The sequence below is a fragment of the Peromyscus californicus genome, unplaced genomic scaffold (assembly GCF_007827085.1).
Source record: "Peromyscus californicus insignis strain IS unplaced genomic scaffold, ASM782708v3 Scaffold_5__1_contigs__length_169319896, whole genome shotgun sequence".
In the NCBI taxonomy this organism is placed as follows: domain Eukaryota; kingdom Metazoa; phylum Chordata; class Mammalia; order Rodentia; family Cricetidae; genus Peromyscus; species Peromyscus californicus.
In genome coordinates, this window is record NW_026294573.1 from 156,826,306 (window position 1) to 156,841,250 (window position 14,945).

At 35.4% G+C, this 14,945-nt stretch overlaps 1 protein-coding gene across 8 annotated transcripts in view; it reads right to left on the reverse strand.

The window, feature by feature from the left end:
- Window positions 1-14,945, reverse strand: part of Ralyl (RALY RNA binding protein like) — a 690,262-nt gene that overhangs the window by 319,956 nt on the left and 355,361 nt on the right. The gene's annotated exons all lie outside the window — the stretch shown is intronic.

Consider the following 14,945-nt stretch of genomic DNA (forward strand, 5'->3'; position numbering starts at 1 on the left):
GTTTAAGGTCCAGCCTTAGAGTCATGGGCTAGAACTTCTGAACTGAGTAAGACTCAGGAAACATCTTGGAAGAGGGAGAAGAGAGTTTAAGATCCAGAGGACCAGGAAGTACAGTGTGAGATTGTATCTCCTAGAAATGATGTTCATTTCCTAAGAATCTTAAGGAACCCCACCTAGAAACAGAAAAAAACAAGAGCAATTAAAGACTAATGAGGGGGAGAATTTGTCATCCATAGAGATGACACTTTTAAAATGTTATCCAATTCTATGTGGTCAGCCTTTAAATCACATACATACAAGCAACAATGAATGAATCAGCCTATTGCATTTATGTATTTATACATTTATAAATATACATAATGATAACAATTGAAGAAAAAGATACCAGGAATTTGAGAGGGAGCAAGTGTGGGAAGTACATAGAAAGACTGAAGGGGTGGGGGAGAAAAGGGTAAAATTATATAAGTATATTTTAATTTATATATATATATATATATTTCACAATCCAAATTGGAAGTTCATAATCTAAAATTTAGCCTGACTTGTCATATACATCATATGTGAAATTGCTATTTCTTGACCATAAAAGTGGGAATAAAGGAAAGTTTGGAGGTACTTAAAGAATACATTAGATAAATAAGTTGAAGTCTGTAAATATCATACTGAAAGTTGTCAGTAAATTTAAAAAACTCTGGAGAATTCTGGAGCAATGTTCATGGACAAATGGCATCTATGTGTTTCTATGACGGACACCACTTTGGTAACCATATAGAATTGGATGGAATGAGGGCAATTGATTGAAATGAGTGAATTGACATAGAGAGATCTATTAAGAGCCTGCTGCAGTCATTTGGGTGAGCAGTCCTACAAGGAGGGAACTATTAGATTCAGGGTTATTACAGACTGAAAGAATTTTCCATCCTACCAGAAAAAAAGGGAAATATGGAGATGTTTGAAATACCTTCTGGATATTTGACTTGGGCATGTTAGTACATAAATCGGCAAGATTTATGTGCAAATATTGAATGTTTCAAAGTTGGAGTGATTGTTGGGTGTCTTTTAGGTTGGACTGTAATAGGAATGCCCTAAAGTACAGGTATTAAAGTCATATGCATATGACATCACAGTGAAGTTGACAAAATGAAACTATCTGGTTGGATGACGAGGAAATGGACAAGCTAACTTGGAGCCAAAAGGCTCAAAAAATTGAATGTAGCAAGAAAATGTAAAAATACAAGAAAAAGCTTGGGAAATATCATTATTTAAATAATAACATTATTTAACACAAAGTTAATTTATCAGCCAACTAGTATAAAAAGCAAGAATAAGTAGAATGAAAACAGTTCAAGAGCAGGAATATGAGAGCAGCATCAGTAGTTTATGTTACACATACTTTTTCATGTTTACATTCTTGTTCAACAGCAAATGACAGGACATCTTTCTAACAATGACCACAACTGCTAGGGATTTATTACTCCCCCTTAGCAATAAGTGTAGAGGAAGACAGATACTGGTTTTGTTCAGCAGTTCTTCTAAGGTAAGCTCTATGCCTGTCTGTCTGTCTGTCTGTCTCCCTCCCTCCTTCTCTCTTCCTTATTCTCTCTCTTCTCTTCATCATTGCAAAGTGGTTATGGTGACAGCAATGGTAGCCACTGCTTTTATATCTAAGGTAGAAAAGGGTTGCAAGAGGCAAGCAAAGCCATCTGATCTACATGGGAGCAAGTGTAAATCCTGTAGTAGGATTTGCAGTAGGATCTTGACATAGGAATGCTGAGAAAGTAAGTGTTTCAGTTCAGTGTGAGCCACCTTTAGTGAAGACAATTGTCTGTTACAGCTTTAGAAATTGTTTCAGGTTTTAGAAATGCTTTGAGGTTCTCTGTCTCTATCTCTGTTTTTCTTGGACTTTGTATCTTATTAGTAATTAGTACAAATTTTAGGATTTGACCAATATTATATCTATCCGACAGCTTTCTTCATTTATATTCTCCTCCAACAAAGTGAGATTATTTTGTTACAAGAATATGATATATAATTATATATTTTAGTGAAGCCCAATTATATATCAAAGTATGATTGCTATTAGTATTAAGATTCATTCTCTCTCTCTCTCTCTCTCTCTCTCTCTCTCTCTCTCTCACACACACACACACACACACATACACACACACACACACACACACACACACACACACACACACACACACACACTCTGTGTCTCTCTTTCAGTCTCTGTGCATGTGTATGTGTGTATGTGTGTGTCCTGTAGTGCTCTGTATACATCTGGAGTTTTACATGTCTAGTTTGAAAACTATTCATTGAAATAACTTCATTTTAGAAGTCTTTGCATGTCTAAGACTTTTTATAAGACTTGTTTTACATATTGTACCACTTCACTAAATGTTTTCTGAATGTGTGGAAAGGTTAAAGGGCATAATTGTTACTGGTGTTAGCCAACAGCATGATTATATAAATAACTGAACATAAATTGTTAATATACTAAATTTAATACATTTTCCTGTAACACAAATCTTAAACAGTCTTATTAATAAAAAAACTCAGTGCCAGCTATTGGGGTGAATTCTGAAAGATCAGAGAAGCAGAACAAGCCACAGCTAACCTCATCTTGTTAACTTCTCAGCTGATCCTGCTTCCTCAAACTGGAAGCCTCTGAGTCCTCATCCGAATGAATCTCACCAGAACTATTGCTAAAAGCCTAAAAGCTTAAAAGCCTAAAAGTCCCTAGTTCCTGGTCCTCATGCCTTATATGCTTTTCTGTTTCCTGTCATCACTTCCTAGGATTAAAGGCATGTGTCTCCCAAGTAAGATCTCAAGTTCTGGGATTAAAGGTGGGTGTCACCATGCCTGACTTTTTCCAGTGTGGCCTTGAACTCACAGAGATCCTGATGGATTTCTCCCTCTGGAATGCTAGGATTAATGGCGTGTGCTACCACTGCCTAACCTCTATGTTTAATATAGTGGCTGTTCTGTTCTCTGACCCCCAGATAAGTTTATTGGTGTGCACAATGTATCAACCACATTTTCCAAACAAGGAGGCATGTCAACAGTCTCAGATGTTTATTTCCAGTGATAGACTTTGACATTTTATTTCCAGTGCCAAATTGCAAGGGTGTCAGAATAGGATCCTGGTAATCCCAGTAATACAGCTTTGTTTGGGAGAAATACAATTATAAAAGCAAATCTTCAAAATTCCCTCCTCATTTTCTCAGACCATCCAGACTACTTGGCAAAGGCCGGTTTTTAACAGATGGGCTGAAAAACAGAATCCCAGAGGCCTGTAGACTCAGACTGAAGGATCTGGAATGAGAGAAAATGTCAGCCTTGCTCTGGCCCTCCCAGGAGAATGTTCTGGAACATCAGCCTTGCTTTACTTACTAACTGAAAGGGCAGAATTCATGCCTAGTCTACAAAAGCTCAGCAGGAAATAGGAGAAAATAAAGACAGTCACAACCTAAACTTAATAAGTAAAGCTGAGAGACAGAGTGTAACATAACCGAAAGATGTAGGAAACTAGTTCACTAATAAGTGCATGTTTTATCTGTTAAAAAAACAAAAACAAAAACAAAACAACAACAACAAACCTTTCCACTATCCACTGAGGAGAGCTATAGTTTGACAAGATTTGGGAAAAGTGGAGAACAGAACTTGGTAAACACAGTGAGTCCAGGGTAAGAATGAGAATGTAATTAAAACTGCAGTAGCTTAGCAAGTGTTAGATTTACATAGGATGTTTCCATGCATTCTTAGTTTTGGTTGAACCTCCCCCTATCTCCTCCTCCTCTCTCTCACCTCCCCTTATTGTGCAAACCTTTCTTGCCCAGATGTTCCCTCCCAATTCCACACCACAGATGCTCTACCACCCTCTCTCCCTCTTAAAGAATCAGATTTATATCAAAAATTTTAAAGAAATGAAATAACTATAATGCTTTATTTTTATTATCAAATTTCTTGGTTTGTTTTTATTCTTTTCTTTTCGAGATTATAATTAAATTCTTTCTCTCTTCCCTTTCCTCCCTCTAAACCTTCCCATATATCCTTCTTTGCTTTTTTATAAAGTTAATGGTCTCATTTCCATTTGTTATCATTGATATTGTTTTAATTTTGTATAAAGTTCTATTTATATATTTTAAATACCATTGGTCTACTCAAATATCAAGTATTTTAATTTATTTAATACATAATCATTGATTCATCACTAAGTGTAAGATTGAGATCCACTGAGGAAAATAAGTAACCCCCTTTTAAGGTGCCAAAGATTCTGAATCCAGAGCTTATCATTATAACAAACACATATGTGTCAGACTTTCACAAAATCACCTGGCAATAAGGCCACAGAATCATTTTCAATGGAAACAGTGATAGTTATTATTTCATTGAGATAAAACACTTCACAATGAACTTAAAGGAGGTAAGGTTTACTCTGGCCCACGATTTTGGGGAGATCTCCACTTTCCAGGCAGGTGGGGCAGTGAGAGTGGCTTAGTTGACAGTTCCTGTGAGGTAGTAGTTTGTTCACATGGTTACTTATGGGAACCAGACAGCTAAACCAAAGCCAGCAGTTGGCAAAACCTTCAAGGGCAAGCCCCACGTTACTTGTTTCCTTCAGCCAGACCTACATCTTAAAGAATTCAAAGCCTTCACGATAGTCCTACAAGTTGGGGCCCAAACATTCAGAATAGAAGTCTGCAGGGCACATTTCAGAGTCAAACATCAAAGAAGATCTAGGAAGAATAATTGGATGAGATCACTTCAATTTTCTCAGAGTAAAGAGAAACATTTAAGAGAAATGTGTGGTACCCCACGAAGAGAACAGACCAAAACAGAACATATCAACACAGCAAAAGTTTATATGTGGTCCGGGACTCAGGCGACAGAGGTTCAGATGAACTTGGGAGTCTGGGTTTATCTTGCAGCTGGTGGTATACTAATGCCAGATTTGAAGTAGAAAGGCAATATGGTCATCTTCATGCTCCAAAGCATGGTACTTTTCTCTTAGGAACACAGCAAATGTTTGAGTTTTTGTAGATCCTTAGTCTCTGTTCTCACTAATAATCCATGCTTTCAGAGAGCTAAATCCACAGACCACATAAAAACAAAACAAAAAAAAATGGCTGTGTATAAATAAGACTTCATTGACAGAAATTGATATTAAACTTGGTGTTATTTTAACATCACAAAATATTTCTCTTCTTAAAGTTTTTGAAACTTTTAAACATGAAAATTAATTTTTTGTGTGTGCTATCCAAAAGAAGACCAGTTCCATACTAGACTCATAAAATGTAGTTGGCTCTTGTTCATTGTATAAGAATTACCAGAACATGATTTTAAAGAAATCTGCAAAATATGGCTTTGACAAAATAAAACTGGAGTCACAGATGAAGCCCTCTTAAACACTATTTCAGTGTTACTTTAGAAAAAAAAATGTTTTTCCTTTCCTCTTTGTTGTTCTGTGAACACACTCCAGTTTCTTATTGAAATAATTTATATTCTTTTAGATTTGCATTTAGGGTGCTTCCTTAAATTGCTGAATCTTTTTGGTCTAAAGTCTCCTGTGTTTGGTCTTTCCTTACTTTATAGTCTATTATGCACCCACCCTGCTTCTGTAGGAATAGGGATCCTGTACTAACCACCCCCTTTCTGTATGATCCATATTGGAAATAGCTCTTCAGCTACTGTATACAAAGCTACCCCATGGAAAAGAAGGCCTTGAATAAGTAAGAGAAAACCCATGCAAGAAAAACATGCACAATGGGCCAGAAAGTCTTTGCTATTTACACAACAATGTGAATGGTAATTATTCTAGGGAACTGAGAGCAGGGAAAATAGTCTGTAGGAATCAAAAAGCCAACTGGAGAGAAACAAGACACCCAGGGAAATGTAAATCACTTCTGGTTCCGTAATTTGGGTTGAGTTAGTCTCATTGCTATCCATGCTTCCACAATCTGTTTGGTCACAAGAGAACTAGACATAATCAAACAGTCAATTAAGGCCAATGAATTTAAGGTTACTTCAATTGGAATTTCTTGGTAGTGGGAAGGCATAGCTTTAAGAAAGGAGGAAAGGTGTTTTTTGTGGAGCAAGATTATTTATCTAAACCCCCTAGACTGATAGCTCCTATGCTGTCTCAGTGTGATTCAGAGGAGCTCACATTATGACCTTTCCAGGGGAGACATGGTTTTCAAATAGCTGCAGTAGCTGAGCAAAATCTCCACAATGGAAGAAGCCAAGATACAGACCAACTGCAGAACAGAAAATGATAAAAATACAAAGCAGCACACTCTGTAACTGCTGAGAGCAGTCACGCAAGTAGATTCACGAAACATACTAAAACCCACTGTACTGAAATTGGCAGTATATCAGAGTAAAAATAACTGGTTCACCACAATATTTTTTCCTTTATTGAACCTAAGTAAACAGAACTGAAACTTAAAGTATTCTATTTTTATACTTATATTTTAGTTTATTTTATGGTAATAGAATATGATACAAAAGAAATTCTCTGCTAAGTGTTGAGTGATACACTAATCTATGGGTATAGCGAATATGCCTTTAAGAGTAATTTTATTTCTATGTTCCTTTAGCGGAGCGATTGTAATAAGTTTTGCCCTAGGGTTCATGACCTCTATAGTCTCAGGTTTTGGTCACTTTAGCAGTGTCAGGAATTGGTTGCATCTCATGGAATGGACCTTACATACAATTAAAAATAAAAAAAAAAGTGGTTCGATACTCCATAACATTTGTGTCACTATGGCACCGATATATCTTTCAAGCAGGTTGCAATGGTTATAGACAGGTAATATTATTGATTCCAGTTTTTCTTTTGTAGTGTCAAAGAAACTACCGACACCATAAATTCTTGTCAGTAGGTGTGAAGCTTCTGGTTAGGAAGCAGATCAATTTCTCCATGTTCCATGACATATGTAAGTGGTGTCTTTATCAATATGGCCTTAGTGTTGGGTTGTGGAAATTTATCAACAGCCTTAGCAACAGCCTGTAGTGTGGGAGGATATGTGATACCTATACGGCCAACAACTCAACAAAATGGAACTCATTCCTAGACTCAAAGTTCCACCCCTATCCATGAAGCTAATTTCAACTGATGCCTTCTGGGAAATGGAAAATCAGGGTTTTTTTGTTTTTGTTTTTGCTTGTGTTTTGTTTTTCCAGTGGAAGGTCAATGGTATATAAACCACACTCCATACCAGGCCCCATGCTGTGGAGTAGTTGTCCAACACACACAAAACTCACACACACACACACACACACAATGAACTTAATGTTCTTTTGCTGTTGTTCATTTAGTTTAATTTGGCAGATTTTTGTCTTATTTCTTTGTTTACTTATTTTGATTTTTGTTTTTGTTGAGACAGACAGTGAAAGAAAAAGAAAGAATAAAGTTGGGTGGGTGGGGAGATGGGTAACTTAGAAGAGTTGGGGAGGGGAAAGAAAATGATCAAAATATAATGTATGGACATTTTAATTAAGCAAAAGAAATTCTTCAGTGAACAAATTCTCATTACTCTGTCTAAGGGTAGTGAATATAATCAGAATGCAAAATTTGGAGAATGGAGATTTCAAAATTAGTGTCAGTATATCAACATATATGATGGTATTCTTCCTGACTGTTTTTAAAAAAGAAGTTTTGGAAATAAAAATAAGGCATTAAGCTGTTAGTCTAGGTTTCTATATCCAAAGTGTTCAAACAGTTTATACTGAAAAAATCAGGACCTAATCAGCTCAGTGATCTTCCTATAAAACATTTGAATTCATTTACAGGAATTTTGTGCTCATACTGTGCCAAATGCTTAAACATTTCCTGATATTAGATTGATATACCAATGTATATTAATCAAAATACTCAGTGGTATCTTTTAGAATGCTTAATAACATCTCAGTTTCTGTCTTTGTTTTTCTGTTGCCTCAGTTGAAAACTCAAACCAAACTTTGGAATTGTACATGTTAGGCTTCAAGGTTTTGCCTTTCCCAGAAGATGTAGAAAAGATATCTTTGAAAATATAATAGAGTTCAATGAAGTCAGTAGCATGGGACCTAATCCAATATGAGTAGTACCTTGTTATAGACACACAATCTCTCTCTCTCTCTCTCTCTCTCTCTCTCTCTCTCTCTTGCTCTCTCTCCAGAGAGAGAGGTGTTGGTAGTTTCTTTGAGTTTCAGAGAGAGAGAGAGAGAGAGAGAGAGAGAGAGAGAGAGAGAGAAAATGGCTTGTGCTTCTTCCAGTAATACCAGCCAAGGAAAACACCAGGGACAGGCAGCCAAGAGTGAGGCAGCAGATTCTCCTTCCAAGACTCTACTAGCACCTTAATTTCTAACCTTTAAAACTGTGAAGAAATAAATTTCTTTTGTAAACCACCCAGTTTGATGTACAATGTTAGAACAGTCCTTGAAATCTGACACCGTGCCCGAAGGTGACATGTCTGACATATAAAATAAATTCACTGTGGTTTCAACTTTCTTTCAAGAGACCTTATTTCACCTTGGTGATGCAGATTTATAGGAACACAGAGTGTTCTAAACTACGGCATTGTGCATACCATTTTACTGAATAACTTTATTTTAACCTTTAAAGGGGATAAATTAATAAAATAATAAATATTTATTAAATGCAAGTTTTTCTTTACTGAATAGAAAACATTTAGAAGTCAGAGAGATCTTTTTTGTGTGTTGCATGGTCAAGGAGAAATATTTATAGAAGTGAAGTTTCAGAGGTTTATTTAGAAGAGGTATTTTTATTTTCTGAATATCATCTTTGTAACCATCTTCCTATTATGGGAATAGCAAAATTATTTTCTTTCCATGGGTTGAGCATGGGAGACTGCCATAATACCAGGGAGAGTCATAGATGAATGCATAACAATATTTAAAGCCCTCTGTTTCTGTTGACTATGACTTCAGTTGGGTGCCCATGAGAGTAGTAACCATCTGGCTTGTTTGTTCCTCAAACTCCAAGATCTCTATTCAAAATTACTCAAGAAAAGCAGCTTATTTGGGAACATCTCATTTAGACCTTCGAAGTTCTAGAACTTTTAGCATATGAGATTAACAGCAGGTACTTAGAAATGTTGGTACATCCTGTCACAGGAATTGGGGGGGACTCCGCTAATGTCATGTTTTACTTTGATTCAGTTCAGGATGTGAATGTGAATTTCCATAAATTATATTTACCATCCTCACCAAAGGCTAATATATGGTATCTACCTGGTCTAGAAACTCTGAATCTCTAGGCCCTCTAAATAGCTTTTATGTAGTAGTTCATTAATATAATGAATATAGCTGGGCAAATGCATGAACAGATGAGTCCTAATACTCTTTGTATGAGCAACATACTTCCCCACTAACAAAAAACACTGGTGACATGTGGTGATATATTGTATACCCCAATAAAGCTTACCTAGGGATCAGAGAACAGAGTCAACCACTAAATTAGACATAAAGTTCAGGTAGTAGTGGCACACACCTTTAATCCTATCACTCGGGAAGCAGAGACCTGGATCTCTTTGAGCTCAAGGCCACACTGAACTACAGAGAAACAGAACTAGGCAGTGGAGACATATGCCTTTAATCCCAAGAAGTAATATATGGCAGGACATAGAAAGGTATATAAGGCATGAAGAAACAGGAACTCGCTCTCTTGAGGCTGAGGAAATCATAGAGGTAAGCTAGTGGCTGGCTATTCTGCTTCTTTGATCTTTCAGCTTTCACCTCAATATCTGGCTCTCAGTGTTTTTATTTTAAGACCTTTAAGATTCATGTTACTGAATCTACTCTGAAAAGAAAAAATGGAGGATACAGATATAAGATAAAAAGGTAGATTATTGAATCTACTTTTAAAAATCAACTACTAGTTTTAAATATTTTTACATTGGATTGGATTTTCGTATATTTTATACAAATTATGTATATTAATACAAATTTGAGATTGATAGTGTTAGAAAATACTGTATATATATTTTTTAATCTTGTTCAAGGGTAGTATACCTATACAGCTCATTTAAAAATGTAATACAATTTACTAGTCCTTGAAAGTTATTATTACCACCAAATTAGGATATAAAGAAATGCAAGTTAGTATTTAGTCACCTAACACAGTAGAACTTGTAGTCATATTAGGTCAAAGATATATTTTAGATAGACAGGTAATCTTCAAACACTTCAGAGATCTACAGAATATGACATTTAAGATGTTTTAATAAACACAGATTCTTTTTTTTTAATAACTATGAGACATGTCTGGCTCCTGGTGGTACCAATCTACTTCACAGAAGATAATGGACATTGAAGAAACTACTTATGGAGTTTACTTTCTTTGCAGCAAAAGTTAGCCACTGAGCACAAAAGTGCCCTTACACTGACTGCTAACAGCATGGTCCAAATGGGGACAAGCAGGACACAAAAGAAAGGGACTGCTACACCTTGCCAAGACAAAGTAGGACAGCCCTTCAGAAAATCCTGTTTCACAGATGAGTCTGTCAGATATGCTAGGCCTATAGGCTGAAGATGGATGCTCTAATGTTGCAGAAGAACCTTGGGTGATTGTCCAGGCAGCAGTAATATGGCAGGACATAGAAAGGGTATATAAGGCATGAAGAAACAGGAACTCGCTCTTTTTAAGCCTGAGGATTTCATAGAGGTAAGCCAGGTGGCTGGCTGTTCTGCTTCTCTGATCTTTCAGCTTTCACCCCAATATCTGGCTCTTGGTTTTTTATTATAAGACTTTTTAAGGTTCATGTTACAGTGGAATTTTAATAAAGTTAAACCAACTGATAGTTACTAGGGAGAAAATTCAGTTTTCTTCAGGGATATGGTCCCTGAGAGGTACATCCACATGTCAGTAGATGGCCCTACATCCATGGATATACAGGCAATGCTAAGTGTCATCAGTGGTTTTTAAAACAGAGCATATGAAGATATTTAGAGCAATGTTGTCATATTGTTAAGCTAGCCTTTGAAATTTTTAGCTTGCTAGAGAATATCAAGTGGCTTGTTTCAGCACATACTTACTACGCAGTATGAATAATTAGCTTTCTTTTCCTATGCTGTATTATTAATTTAGGCTATGTCTATTCTTACACAGTAGCTTTATTTTCCTATGTGGTATTAATAATTGGGGACTATGTCTATACTTAAACAGTGGTTGCCTTTTCCTGTGCTGTATTGTTAATTGAGACTGTGTACACTTACACAGTATATAAGTATATAGAACTTATAAGTATAAAGACAAAGTCTAAGAAAAATTAGAGTTATATCAGTAATTAAGTATCATGAGTCCTATATTATGACTTTATGGATTGAGTACATGGGTTATGAAGTCAAATTATTTATATGCATGTACACTTAAAACTTTATGAAAATTAGTATACTTTGATAAAAATGGATAGTTTTAAGTTATCTACCACTTACAATTACATCACTAATTATATAATTTCTCTTTAAAGAAAATACATGTTATTGTTTTGTATGCTGGAAGAGAGTTTCTGATCTGCTTTAAGTGTATAAGGCAATATCAGACGATATCAAATTTTTCAGATTCGATTTCCTTCACTCTTTTACAGCATCTGATCAATTGGCCTTTATCAAACATAGATAGAGGTCACATTTCTGTGACCTGTCTATTGGAACAGTTCTGAAGTTTGATAAGCCCTAGATTAAGGGCATGCATGATTTTATACCTGGTGAGGGATTGTTTTTCTGCTAAAGGATGACATCTCTTGGTGTGTCCTCACCTGGTGGAAGAGTCTGAGGAGACCTCATCCAGTTTCTTTTATGAGTATACTTATCTCCAAACCTAGTCATTTCCCACAAAGTTCTACCTTAATATCATCATAATGAAGGACTATTGTTCATTTACTTGTTTATGTACAGTCACCTCTACACAGTCTCAAACTTGCTCCTGAAACTCACTATTTGGCCAGGCTTGAAACAAACACATCTTGAACTTGGGATCTTCCTGCTTCAGTGTCCCAGTGCTAGGATTACAGATGTGCGCTATCACACCTGGCTGAGAATTATGTTTAGTATGAGTTTTGGAAAGACAAACCCAGAAGAAAGCAGCTAGTATAAGAAAGTTTCACATGCAATGTGAGGTTAGCAGAAGCTAATGTATGGACATGCATTATATCCATGATCATATTCTGTGTTCTCTGCTCTAGATCCTCTACACTCACTGGACATATTAAAAGAGAATTATATTAGAGATACATGGAGAAATACATATGTTAGAAAAAACAGAGTTGACCAGAGTCACAGATGATTATAAAAAACAAAAAAAAAAGTAAAACAAAGCAAACAAACAAAAAGCACCTCTTTAGGAAATAATCAACCTTAAAGTGCTAGTTTGTATGTAAAGTTAGAGCCTAAGGCTGTTTTTGTAACTGAAGAGTTTGAAACAAACCTGTAAGAAATTTCTCAAAATCTCATCAATACTACTTTATTATATGCACCTGACTAATCTGGAAGGCATTGACACCACCAAGCCGGAAGAAACTGAAGTTAGATGGGATTGATTGATTAAGTGGCACAGTCAGTGATCCATTGAGCTTTCATTGCAATATTGCCACGCTAATGCCACCTTGTCATACGGAATGCATAGCAGCAGGTCTGGAGGTCTCTGGAAATGCCTGCTAAGTTTTCATTACAATGATATTTCTTAAATTAATAAGAGACATGCTTATTATTCTTGCTAAAAAAGAAAGATGAAATCCAAAGAAATATATGGGAAAAGTTCCATTGAAATATTTGTAATATGGATTCAAAGTTTGAACTTCTGATGACATTTTGGTATTGATCAGTGTGATACATTCATTCAAGAAGCATATCTCAGCAATCTAAAAATACCATTGGATATACATGCATTCATATATGTTTGTTTGCTTCTCATTTTCTTTTTCTAATGTCTTTTATTCTTAGTTCACTGGTTAGAACTCACATATGTTGCATAAAAAACAACTACATTATAAAATGCTACAGTAAAATAGGAACATTGAGCCATATAAAAGGAATGAGCTATTGGGAAGTCAAGGCTTCAAGACTTTCCATAGAAGAAAAGATAAAGAAATTCAGTTTCTCATTTATAGAATTTACTGTATTGAAAGCATTAACACATGAAGCCCTGTAGGTAATTAGAGAGTTAGAGGTCATGTGTTAAGCACATGGCACACTCTTCAGCAATCATAAAATCAAAACGGATCTTAAAGTCGAACTATCATTACTTCCTGATAAGAGTGCAGAAATGCCTTATGCAATCAAGTTTCTTTGAAGAACTTGCACAGCTGTTGCCTGGGAGGATTCAAGGATTCCACCTTGCAGAGCAGCTAGTCCATTATTTAAGAGCGATGTCTGTAGACATGCTACTGCTTGCATCCACAGCCCTCTGAAATTAAATTCCCTCAGTTTCTCCTGCCTGGTTCCAACTATCCTCCCTCAAGAACACCCTGCAAACACTAGGCAATATCCTCATCCCAACTCGTGCTCAGTCTCTCAGTTCACAGCATATCTCCTTTTGCCGCATTTGAAGAAATGGTCATTTTAGATAAATACATAAATATTAAGCACCCAAGTTGTATATCATCTTGCTGTTTTTTAGCCTTGAACTACATACAGCCTTTTGAAATATTTTTTAGTGTTGATCTTGTGTTGTGGCTATGGTAAGTTTCCAATATTATACTATGATCATAAGATATCCTATAGAAATTACTGAATTAGATTTTATAATTATATCTCAAATGAAATATATGTACGATTATTGATTGCATAAATTTAATTGGAACCAAGGGAAGCCACTTTTCCTGTCTTTGCTGGTCCTTGCATGGATGTTGCATTTTTATGATATTTCTCTTTTTTCTTCTAAGGAGATAATAAATTAATTATCTCATGGATTTCTCTGAAAATCTGAATCATGAAGACTATGTATCTTCAAATATGCAGAGGAGAGGAATTAAACCATACAGAGTTCTGTGTTGTTAATGATAATCTATGGTCACTGGAGCTAAAGAGCTTTTACATGCCCTCTTCACAGCTCTCAGTAATTAGATCCTCTCATTAGAACATAATCCATTCATCACTTTCAATGTACAGATAATGAGATGATTGATGTCTTTGCCACTGGCTACACGACATAGAAAGATTATATATGACTTTTTAATAATTTAATAGAAAAAGACTGTCTACATTTATTTCACATTCATGTGATTCACATTCATGTGATTCTTCTCTTTTTGTATACTTATTTTTTTAAATTGATATGGAGAATTTTTTCATAAGTCTCTGGCTCTGATATTGTTAGAAGACATCAGTAAAATAGAATTAATAATATAATTGGGCTTTTAGCTATGAACTGGGAAAATAAGACATAATTTTAGCAATTTGAAAATGTTCTTGATATTTAATATGTTATATAATCTAAAATATATGTATATTTTACCATGAATCAATTACACTAATATTTCAGAAACTTACATATAAGCTATGTAACAATATATTCCATATATACAACTTCCATATTTTGAGTATAGTTTACCAAAAATTAATTATTAGAAATTATTAAGCTTATTTTGTATTAATCTGTTAATATAACCATTTATAATTTAAGGTTAAGCATTTTATCTGTAACTGGCTTTTTGAGCAGGTTGAAAATAATAAGATACAAGCAAAAGAAAGCTGTATTTCTCTCTAATCCCCTAGTTCAAGATGTTCATAGGACCATGCCTTTCAGATTGTTAAAATAAATTTCCACAAGATCCTCTAGTTTCACAATGATTCAAATAAGCATCATAGCAAGGCAGAGTAACAGGTAAACAAAATCAAAGCCATACCCCAGTGATTAGCAGCTCCAGTCATGAGAAAGTCTGAAGGCATACTTTCAACCAGACACTTCTTTCCCATTCATTTTGTTTGCCCTGGGACTCCAGAAC